The 12,261-nt window shown below is 37.8% G+C and overlaps 2 long non-coding RNA genes across 2 annotated transcripts in view; one reads left to right on the forward strand and one right to left on the reverse strand.

Annotated features, from left to right (window-relative positions):
• LOC112997342 (uncharacterized) overlaps nucleotides 1-12,261 on the forward strand; it is a 240,492-nt gene that overhangs the window by 217,512 nt on the left and 10,719 nt on the right. The window contains exon 4 of the long non-coding RNA XR_010388545.1: nucleotides 10,048-10,277. This is a non-coding gene — a long non-coding RNA (uncharacterized LOC112997342). The remainder of the gene's footprint in view (nucleotides 1-10,047; nucleotides 10,278-12,261) is intronic.
• Nucleotides 1-12,261, reverse strand: part of LOC112997339 (uncharacterized) — a 325,493-nt gene that overhangs the window by 138,411 nt on the left and 174,821 nt on the right. Inside the window, exon 4 of the long non-coding RNA XR_010388544.1 lies at nucleotides 2,517-2,613. This is a non-coding gene — a long non-coding RNA (uncharacterized LOC112997339). The remainder of the gene's footprint in view (nucleotides 1-2,516; nucleotides 2,614-12,261) is intronic.

Raw genomic sequence — 12,261 nt, forward strand, 5'->3', positions numbered from 1 at the left:
TCAGACTGCTATTTATCTTAGAGACACGCTTTGCTCAAGGGCACTATGAAACCTGAACTCCTGTGGTGCACAATGGACCACAAAACCTAGGAGAATACATAGGAACACTAGAGAAAGCGTTTCTGAGTCAGTGTAGCCAGTTTCTGATCACCCTGAGGAGCCTGCAAAACTTTTTTTCTAAAATGCTTTTCAACCCAAATCTCCACCCAAAGTTAAAACAAAGTCATGACTGAATTGCTACAAAACACCCCAACCAAACACCTCTCTGCTCAATAGAATTTTAATCCTGAGGACATCAATGTATTAAAAGCTCAAAGAAACGTGCAGGTAATTTTGTTAGTAATGTAAGCAAGATGTAAATATGAAATAAGCAAAGAGGGCAGATAGCTGTCACAGTGGGGACTTACGTATAGTTCTAGTTTGGAATTACAGTTACTATTAACAAAGTATGGTTTTCTTTGGGCTTGGTATAAGGATGACACAGAAAACTCTCTGAAGTCAGTAGAGTCTAACACAACATTGAAAGGCATGAGGCCAGCATTGCAGCCTTGTTGTCAGAATAATCATGGATCTGTTTAATTCTCAAAATGTCCCATACTTCAGAAAAATATCCTACAAACTATTTTCTCTGAAAAGGATTTGTGAAAATGGTTTTATCCACGTTTACAGAGTATTTTGAGTACCTAATATGTTAGGATGCAGTGACTAGAAATGATACACTGTTTTGTAACAGACTTCTCTGGTTCAATAACTGCAGATTATACAGTACAGAGTCAAATGAACATTACTGAAATTGGCCTGATATTAGATACCCAAAGCATATGTCTGCAGACTTGTTGGCTCTTATTGTAAATATGCTTGTCTTCCATTTTAACTACAGTTCACTTCCAGGGAGCAATTTCTACCGTTTCAAAATCAGTCTGTACATGTTGTACCTAAAAGTAATGAAGAATATTTAGAGAAGGGAAGTAGCATGTGTATATTTCCAGAAAAAACAGCCATTTCAGCAGTAAAATGCTGAAAAAGCAGCCTGGTGGCAGAGAGCAGAGATGTTAACGTGGCACAGTGGTACATCTCACAAAAATTAACCTGATTCATAAAAACTAGACTAATAATCTTATTTTTATTTACGATTATGGGTAGTGTCAGAGCTTGTAAGTCCTCTTCATCTTGCAAATCTAGAAACTGAAATCAAGACGTGTTTTCTCTGAGCAAGCTAGTCTTAGATAGCGCACGTGTTTTCACATGGCTTTGGGGTAGTGGAACAAAAATTATTTTAAATGTTCTTTTCCAAATGCCTTCTATATGACTCTTTAAGAAGGGATAGCTCAGTCCTATATTTGCTGGGCCACTCATGTCAGGGTTACAATATCCCAATTCCACCTGTTTTATAACTTACTGACACTTCTTTTATCCATAACAAGGGTGCAACGCCTACCTGAGACTTGATCTGTTCATTCTCTCTTTGATGTTCTTTGCTCTGCGCCAGGGGTCATAGTGCTGGCAGACATGCTGTGGGGTATGAATGATTTAAAGTAACAGGTGAAAGTCTTTAAATGAGTGTATTTACTACCACCTTTCAAGGACTCTGCATCAGCTCTGCTTGATCGTATTCCATGAGTGTTCTCAGATGCACTTTCCATTGTGTCGCTGTTTAGTGGCATGGTCATATTTCATGTAAGTTAGCTCTTCAGTGAATTTCACATGCTCATCCTGTAAAGCTGGTCTTCTGTGGATGGTCAATCTCCTGAGCTTTCATCACTCAATAAGGGACAGATGCACCTCAGTGTTAGGCAAACTAATAATATTTCCTATATCCTTAGGAAAATACTTCAGCCTGTATCTCATTTAATGACACTTTCTTTAATTTATACCTCTGCCTCCGCTCCTCTCACTGAAAGACTCTGCAACTGCTCCTATGCTTTGAACAACTTCTTCTTCCAAAGTGAATTAATTTTCCTTCCTTCAAATCTTTTTCTTAAGGACCACCTCTTCTAGAGCCATTTTATTCCACAAAACTTTGAGACATGATATGGCCTTTGGCTAGAATTCTAGCACCGGTCTCTGATCAGATGCTTCTTGTCTGCACACTTGGAAATTAAAAGAATACTCATTCTTGTCTTTAGCCACCTCCCAAGATGTTACAAATTGCATGACAAGTCTAATAACTGCAACCCTAATTGTGCAAAAAAACCCCAAACGAATCATAAGCAAAAACTGCAAACTCCCCTAAGAAAGAAAGAAAGGAAAAAAAAAAGTAGAGGACTATGGAGTGCAAAGAATGTCATCATAGGCCATCTGCAAATATTATCCTACTCACAAAAAATAACAAACTCAAATCAGTAGTAAGAACATGAAACTAACTTCTCTGATTTGGTATTCCAGTATTGACAATTTATATATTCTGCTAGGGAACCAACATTTTTCCTTTTGCTTCTCTGCTTCTCCTATTTATCACATAGCAAAATTAATGGATTTATCAATCACAGGATAAAGTAAACAAGGAAAATACTTACTGGTATTAATGATTCCCAGATAAGAGAAAATAGGTCAGAATCTCCGTGGTAGGTTATGTGGCTTGTAGTGCATGTGGAATCGCAAGATCTGTTCCTCCTGTTGGTAATAGAAGGCAATGTAGATAAATGGCTAGAGATGGATCAGGAGTTAGTAGACTTCAGTTCTATTCCAGGCTACACCACTACTTAGTTATGGGATTGTTCAAATTACTTTACAGTTCAATGCCTCTCTTTCTACTACAATTTGTTTGTGCTAGGTACCAATTTAAATGCTGTAAATATTTCTTTAATGGTTCTAGTAGCCTCAGTAAAGATAAGAGCACCCAAATGTGTCCTTGAGTTCAAGGTAATATGCCATAGCATATCAAAAATGTAACATATTCAGGTGTTTATACACACCTAAATAATTGCATATTAAATTAAATAATAAAATTAAATAATTAAAAAACAGAAATTAAATACACACTCCTGGCTTCAGATTGCATTTGCAAATTGATAATGATCAGTACCCATAAATCCTCATGAGCGGTAAAACACTGGAAGGGAGAGAGAATGTTTTCAACAATAGCTGATGTCTGCATCAGCAACAAAAACAGTCTGAGCACTAGCATCAAGGAGCATTTGATGTGAACAAAGTGACATCTTGTTTCATCAAAGGTTAATGAGTACAGCAGCTCTGTCAGCAATACATTAAGACAGCAGTGTCACTGTTCATAATACTTGCTGAGTTCAAGGCAGACTGCAAGCATCTCCATTTGTGGATTTGTTGGGGTTTCTTTTCCCTCTTGGTTCAGTAAGTTTAATGTAACAAGTTAGTATTTCACCATAAGCAACCCTTTATGCTGCTTTTCTTCAGAGCAAAAGTGCTTTTGTAAGCCTGTAACTTGTGCTGACTGGAAAACTAGAGGCCTTTCACAGTAAAATCTGTTTGTTTAACTAGAGAGCAAACCAGAAAATGTAATAAAGCATCATTAAAGATTTGTTTTCTGATAAAAACCATATATATTGTTTTTTAAGAAAAATAAACACAATATTGCTTACTTAAAGGCTTACTTTTCAAGCATTTTTTTCTTCATAAAACTTTCAGTTTAGGTATTTACCCATAGCTGTCCATTAAAAATCACTGGAAAAGTGTGCAGTAACATCAACAGGGAGACAATGAAACAACAGCGAGATGCTGTGCAACCTAAGTTCAGCATACAGTGCTAAGTGCTCGGATTCTACTGCTAATTTCAGTGCCACTGAAGAGTGTTTAAAAGGGTATTATAACCAGCTTCTGAGCTGCTAGAGTCTTCTGTCAATGTCTGAGGAAATTATTAAGTGGCTGAACAAGCACCTGACTCCAAAACAGCTTAAATAAGGACTGGAAGTATGAGTAAGAGTGTGGGATCTGGACCTTAGATGTCCAGCACTATAGACATCCAGAACTAGCCATGTTCTATCATCCAAGTTCATACTGAATAACAGCTCACTTCCCTACTAGATAATACCTTATTTTATCTAACTGTGGACAGGATGTGGATGACACTTCATCATCTCACATGGCATTGGGTTCCAGGATCCATGACAGAAGCCAAGGAAAGGAAATTTCTTTCTGCTTGAGAGCCACCTGAGTGAGGTAAAAGTCTTTGTAGCCTCTAGCACATCAGACTTGTCTGGTGCTTACTGCCCTAGCATTTAGGAATTGTACTGATACTGCTTCTGAGTCCTGCCAGTATTGGCAAATTTTGGCAAATTTTCAAAGACTTAGGTTCTCCCTCCTCTGAGGGCTGAACAACTTGTTTGGGACATTTTACTTACACTCCTTTTTAATTTTACAGAAACCAAATTTTAAGCTCAGTCAGTCTCTAGCTAAACAAAACTTAACTGTTACAGCCTATTGCAAAAAAAGAGTTATTTATATCATTACATAGCTGTGCTTCACAATTAACATGGGCTTTATAAAAGAATCATGATTTTAAGAACCCTTTTTCAAGAAAAGGTGATATGAATGGAGCTCAAGAAGTCTTTTAGTCCATCAGATATTGCCATGCCCTTTCTGAAAGATATCTGTGTAATCCTGTTCTTCAAAACATGAAATGACAAAGGTCCCAAGTGTTCCCTGTACAATCCATTGGACTTTTGCATTAAAAAGGTTCCCTCCCTCCTAAAAAGTCTTACCATAGCTTACCATACATTTTTTCAGTCTTTGGATAGCTCAAATCTACTGGAACCCAGGAGTGGTGTATATAACTTTCCTCTGCTTCTTCTGCAGCAAGCAGTTGTACTGAATCAGACTGTGCAATGATGAAGACCCTACCCAGTATCTTTATTACCATATCTATGCACAAAGCAGTCTCATTCGTGTTGTGAATTTTATTCCTTCACTCTTTTGGCCAGCATCCTATCCAATTTTCTAGGAGAAAGATAGCTTCAAGTTTGGAGATACTTTCTTGGTAATTCCATTCTCTGATCTTCAAAGCACATAGAATGAAGAATAGCATGACTTTTGCCCCAGTTTCCTAAAGGAACAAGTCCTACATAATTGTGCTACACAAGACTTTCTGTCCATCCATCCCACCCCCATAGCAACTTTTGAACATGGAGGTCAATCTCAACCTGAGTTGACAGGAATGAAGAGTTCAGAGACTAAATTGCTACAAGATTTGTGAAAAAAAGACAGCCAACCAAGAACAGAGACTCTATCTGAGTTAGAATAAGCCGATAATATACCAAACATTCAGAATCCTTTTAGGAAAGAGACTTATAAAGTGTCTACCTTGCTGGAAAAACTTCAGCTGAAGCTTGTTCCCTCTTAAAACCTAACTAGCCTCAAAGCAGAAACTGGACTTACTGGTTCCAGAACTCCTGGATCCATTTGTATTAACCTGGAAAATAAGTTGCCATGATACGAAATTCTCAGTGAATAGGATTATTATTAGCTTCCGTGAATCACCTTTCATCAAAAGGTCTGAAAGCATGTGACAAAGAAGGCCTTGAGCATTATCTCTGTTTTATGAATTGAAGAACAGAGAGGGGAAGCACCTTGTCTGAGGTCAATAGATCAATGGCAAACCCAGGTGTCCCTCACATAGTTCAAGCAGTTGTCCATGCTGCTTCAGGCACACCTCAAATAGAATCAGATCATTTATTTTGCTACTCTATTTTTAACCCTATAGAGTTGACACTCACTTGGAATACTGGTCTAAGGTACTTCTGTTTTTGCCTGATAGACATGAACCGACAGAAAAGAGCCTGCTTTGGCAGAAAACAGCACGCCGCTAGATTTTTAAAAGTGTTTTCATCTGAGTACCTAAATGTTGAGGTATTCCTACAAACCAGAAGTTAGTTGCTTTTGAGAATTAAGTTCTCTGTGTCTTTGAGATAAAAAAGGGCATTCAAGAGTCATTTCTAGCCATAGCACTTCTCATGCAGCTTGAAGGCTAGAACTCCTGCAGCAGTCTGCGTTGGGCTTACTATAATTGTGCAGAGAAGTTCCATTTGCTCCCACTTAAAAATCATGTATCGTCTGTGCATTTGGAATCTCAATATATAATTTGCTTACCTTAAATATATTCTAAGAGACTATGTAGTCTTAACTGCTGTATTCAGCTATGCTAAATAAATCTGTGCCATAATCAGTGTCTATCCACAAGCAGTTTCTAAAATCAACCTGCCTGAAAGACTCTCGCACTGAAAAACAAATTTCATGGAGGATACATGGTCATTTTACCAGAACCATCTTTATTACTCCAGACAAATCCATTCACTGTCAATGACCAAGGGTGAAACCACAAAAGAGTGTTCCCTCTGCTAAATATTAGAAACAAACTACGATTCATTTGAAATAAGACTTCCAACTGTAATTCTATCCCAATAGCTTAATAAATGAGGTGCTAAAAGCACTGAATCCCAGTGATCTCACTAAGATGACAAAGCCTGAATAGAGGAAGAAAAAAAGCAAGCTCTTACCACACAACTGCATTTAAAATTAAATTATCCAACAGCCTCCCTCACTACTGGAAGTGGTCCTTCTGATGTCTTCACTGCAGTAATACAGATTTGCAGGGCCTTAAAATTGTAGGATACAACCACCGAAAAGTGTTGAGAATAATAAGTAGGTTTTAAATCTAGTTTCAGATACTTCCTTCTGGCTGTACCAAACTCTTGACCTTCCTGTGCCGTCAGCAAACCAGGTATAAAAATGCTAACATTAGGAGCATTCCTGAGTCCAATGAAGTAGGTGGCCCTTGTCTCTAAGTAAAGTATTAACGTGATCTACAGGCCTAGCTGTCTAAACAGAATCTTGGATATATATGTGATGCTGCATCATTCCTATTCCAAATATATTTTAAACATAAACACTTATCTAATTCTACTTGGCTTTTTTGTTTGATTTTTTTAATTGTAGTTTTGGGCACTGCTTCAATGAAACACTTTAGCAAATGTTTAATTTTAATCATATGACTAAACTAAGCCCTCTTCTGCAAAGCAATTAAGCACAGTCTCTTTCCACTGTAGGTGCAAAGAGGATTTAAGCACATGCTCATGCCTTGTGCCGACCTGAAAACCTTGTGCTAGTGACAGAAGCTGAGCCATTGGTAGTGATCACCTTCACAATGCAGCTGTAGCACTATGACTCACACCTCATCTGGAAAAGGCATTTAATCGCAATGCCCATTCAAGTCTTGGACTCTTTACTGAGGGTGTCACCAGTGGTTTTGAAAGGGACTCTTCTAGGAAACCAAAGCGCAGGCAACCAATTACACACAGTTTTTAAAGCAGTATAATTATACTAGACAGAAAAGAGGAGAAAATTAAGGCTCTGCTTTCTGTGATGTCAGAAGAGTCTCTAGTGTAATTTGAAGCCTCCTAAAATTAAGGATTGTAGAGACATGGACAAAAACAATATTCTGAAAATGAGAGCACACAACAAATATCTGTTTTGACATGTAATATACAGAAATGCTCTGATTTCAATAAAGAGCATACAATATTAATTAGGTCTGAGTTGAAAGTAACATCCAACACTGTGGGGATTAGAGCAAAGTCTGTGGGCTGGCACTTACACTGAGGCTGATTTTAGTGAGGTTTTTTTTTTTTTCTGTATTAAACTAATAAAAAGAGAGAAAGAGTCAATGGAACATGAATAGAAACTAAATTATTTAATTAGCCCAAGTAATTTTTAAATGTATAATCCATTTCAGAGCTTAACACTTATTGCTTTTAATGGCTAATTAAAACATGCCTGGGAATGTTGAAGGTTAAATGTGTGCCTGAATCAAAGAATTTGGGATCTGGATAACTTCTTTGATCATATAAGGTATGGCATTGCAACCTCTTATGAACATATCTAAATGGGATGGCTTACATCAATTAGTAAGGTTATTTATGTCCACGTGTGATGGCCAAAGTGTTCATAAACACAGCAGGGAACGTTACAGCTCACAGCACAAGTGTACATTTGAGGTTTAAGAGTGAGACTACCAGGCTGAGAATTGTTACAAGTCAGATGATCAGTCTATCAGGCGCGGGGCCAATGTAACTAAATAGTGAGTTACACACCTCTGCAAGGCTGAGCTTTTAATATGAGTAGTAGTTATGCCACACATAGAAAAGCTTAAGGATGAATATTCAGGTTTTGTTTGCAAGCTTGAGTCCCACTCTGAAGACCATTTGATTTCTGTAAATCAATTGCTATGGTTGTTATTTCAAAGGAGGTGCACAAGTTATAGAAGTCAGTATTTATATCAAATCTTTTGCCCCACTTGCTTTCATGGAATGAAAACATTATAGTCAATTTAAAGATTCAGTTGATCCACAGCTAAAGTAAAAGCTTCACACCGCTGTAATGTGTACATATACATAAACCACACATATAGCACCTAGAATGTCTAAACATCCACTAAAAATCATGTAAGCGCACCCACTTTCTGGTCTAGTATCTGTGCATTTTCTACATATTAAAGTCTTAGAGATTGCTTTAAAATATGAGCATTGTTCTGAAGAATATAATCTAAGATTTTATTTTGGAAAACAATTTGCATGTAAGCTCCCTTCCAGACTTTCAGATGTCAGGAATACCATATTCATCCATGCTATCCAGGCATCCCTGGCTTATATATACAGCCCTAAAATGATTAATAAGTGTGTCTTCAAGTATCTTAATCTGTCTTCCTAGCAATAAGTAGGAAGCTTTTTCACAGGCAATCTTCACCTTTTCAGTCCTATATCCCCAATGTGATACAGCTCCCTTGTCCCCACTAAGATGAAAAAACTGTAAGAGATAGGATGGCTCTTTAAACCCAGCTTATGCTTCCCTTTATTTACTTCTGTATAGCGGAAAAGGATAAATAAATCCTCGTAAAAAGCTGTTTTCACTGTCAGTTTGAAATGACAGTAAAGGCACAATAAATGTTATGTGGTTACCCTGTCAAGTTAACAAAATATTTGTGTTCTTACTTATCTCAGGATTCCTCAGCCTTGTACATCATGCCACATAGTCACAAAACAGGTCACAGTCTTTTAAATACACATGGCACAAAATGGAGGTTGAACAGTAACACTGAGTGTGTAGTCATTGTGCATGTACAAGCACAACACATTCCTTTCAGATCAGTAAATCTTGAACGAGACTAGAAAAAATGCACAACTAAAATACAAATATGCATAAAGCTAACAGAGTAGCCTGCAGAAAAGTGCAGCAGGTGTTATAACGCCATGTGATCTTGCTTCTAGGTCTGGTTATGACTTTGAATGCTGAGGTATATACAGAAACTAAAGATGTTTTATTAATATTACATTCTCATGTGAATCCTTTCCAAATATAGTGGGGCAATACTACATTTCTATTTCTCTTTCAAAGTCTGATGGGATACCAAGCTTGTAAGTTGTGTGCAATGAGGCCAGGGACAACCTGAGACACTCATTTTGTTTGTAGGGATGATTGAAGGAAAACTGCAATGAGTCAAATTCAATAGCTGCAGCTTAATTTGCATGAATTTGCTCAGGTTTCTTCGTCTCAAGAAGAGGTCAAGATCACCAGGAAAACCCTTGGTCTCATACACTCATGGGATGTCCTTTTAGGGAATAGCATGCTGTTGAGAGGAGAATTTAGGGCCAAGTTCTGATTTGTTGCTTATCTTACAGACTACTGTTGATTTTTGAGTTTTCCTATGCCTTCTTGTCTGTCTGTCTCTATTGCCTGCCTCTTGTCATATGTTTTGACTATAAGCTGCACTGGTACAGGATTATCTTGCTTATACAGTGCTTAGCACAACTGAGTCCTGACCCATGATGAGGGATCTGAACACTAAATTTCGCAAGTCAGAGTCAAAAACTTCTGTATATCATTCCTTTGCCACTGATTCACTTTAAAGGATCAGGCAAGTCACTTCATTTCTCCTTCTAAAATGGGACAAGTTCCACCATCTCTTTACAGTAATGCCAATTAATTAGAATTGTTTGATACTCTACATGTTGGACCTGTGAAGTAGCTGGATTGGAGTAGTCAATTCTGATACTAACAGAAACATTTTTTCCTTCTCTGTAGGTGCCAAGGAAAATAAACACTGACAAGGACAGAGGAAAAACAGATTTTTTTAAATAAGACAGATGTCTCCAAATCAAGAAGGCTTCATGAAATCTTTTCTTGACTGTTTCAGGAGCTAGTCAAAACAGTCTTTCGAGTCATTGGCAATCATCTTTGAGAACTTATGGAGGACAGGGAGAAAAAGCAGGAGGAGGAAGAGAAGGAGGAGAAGGAGGAGACTGATGGAAGAGGTGAGGTGAGATGGAATCACAGAGTGATTGATGAAACCTGAACAAACCTGGAACAAATGATTATGCAATCGATTTTCAAGTATTGGAATATAATAGTGATAAAAAGTAGCTAGAACAAACAAAAGCAAATCAGTTGAATTTCCTTCTTTGAAGGGTAATAGGCTGAGTAGATAACAGTAAAGTGGTGGATGGACTTCAGCTTGAATAAGATTTCTGACATGCTGTATATGACTTTATCAAAAATTAATGAAAGAAATAGTTGAAAGGTAAACACCATAGAGTATGTTCATAATTGACTGATAAAGAACACTCTGAAACTGTATCTATTGGTGATTCACTGTCAAACCAACTGTTACAGAGTCCTTCAAGTACCTATCCTGGAAATATTTCTTATTTAATGACTTAACAAATGATTTGAACAGTGTCCTTACCTGAAAGGACAGGTAAAAAATGTGCAGATAGCAATCAAGTAAGCATACATTACAAACATAGATTCAGGTCTAATCCTGTCCTCCAGGACTCTTGAAAAATATGCAAATACTTGATTATAATTAGGTCATAAAAATAGCTGGAACAATTAATGCATCCAATACCAGAGGCTGAACTTCAATAAAGATGACTGTGAAGTATTACACTTAGGAAGAAGAAATCAAGTAACGTGTACCTGCAGAAGAATAGATAGTGAGACTGTAGGATAGTAGAAAAGATCACAAACTAAACAGGAGTGTACAATATGACAATATTTAAAACAAAAACAAAACAAAACATCTTATTCTGATGTTAAAAGGAGTGCTGTAGGACATGAGACATCAGCTTACATATTATTTCACTGAAGTCACCTCAAATTACTTGGCATTTGTTCACATACGGAGATTAACTTCAGAGTAACTTGTTTACTTGCCCCAAACCTTGTGTTTCTTGAGAGCCATTCTGGTGCCCGGCTCCGCTGGGCTTTAGCATCAGTCACTGTGGTCTGTTATACAATGCCCCAATGAGGAAAAAGGAAGGTCCAAATAGCTAGCTTTAACTTGGGAAATGGGAAGTGGAAAAGTGTAAGTTCCATCAGTTGAATATGGGTGAAAACTAAATTCTGGTGCCAAAATATACCTGAATGGAGTGTCTCCTGGACTAAACATCGTAGCTTTGAACATCTTCAATGCCACTACTAATAGCAAAGAAAAAGCCTCATCTGTTAAAGTCATTAAAAATTACTTATTCATGGCACATCTGTGTGATCAACAGCACAGCAGCGACAGTTTGTCCAGTGTATTTTTAAAAAGCAGTAATATGCTGCCTTTCTGCACTGGGGACAGCAGAGATTTCTCACACCAGTTTTAGCCGGGAGGAATCTGGGGGCCCAGAGAAGTCTCCAAACCCAATGCAGATGGGGCGAGTAGCAGAATGAGCAAGTGTTATGCCAAGCACAGCTCTCGCTACCTCTGCCCAAGCTGAGCCATCAGAATTACAAACCACCAGTTTTCATCGTGAAGGCAGAAGCTATGAGAGTTGACAGAGCAATAAATGTCACATGCTTACTTCCTCATATTAATTACTTCCTCATTTCTCCTCCCCAGATAGCAGACTGTGCTTGTACATCAGGGCATGACTGACTCTGTAGGCAACTAGGTTTTTAACTGCAAGATAACCAGTCAGAAAGAGAGACAGTACAGCATCGTTATCCCTACTGGTAGTTATAAGTAACGCTGTTAATGGTATTTACAAATAAGTGGGCAAATGACACACATAATATTGACAGTCTGTTGGCCGCCCGTAGTTCAGAGCTATATACACAGCACACAAGATATCTCCAGTCCTCCTTAGCCAACAAAGTGCAATCTCAGCGCATTGGCTTAGAAAGCACTTTCCCAGTTCTTTCCGCATCCCCACCCACCATAAAAGCATGGAATAAAGACAGATAACAGAGATAACCAGCAGGGCATGTAGAAATCAAGCTTTTCCATAACAGTTAAATTAATTCAAGTAA

The sequence above is a fragment of the Dromaius novaehollandiae genome, chromosome 3 (assembly GCF_036370855.1).
Source record: "Dromaius novaehollandiae isolate bDroNov1 chromosome 3, bDroNov1.hap1, whole genome shotgun sequence".
NCBI lineage: Eukaryota > Metazoa > Chordata > Aves > Casuariiformes > Dromaiidae > Dromaius > Dromaius novaehollandiae.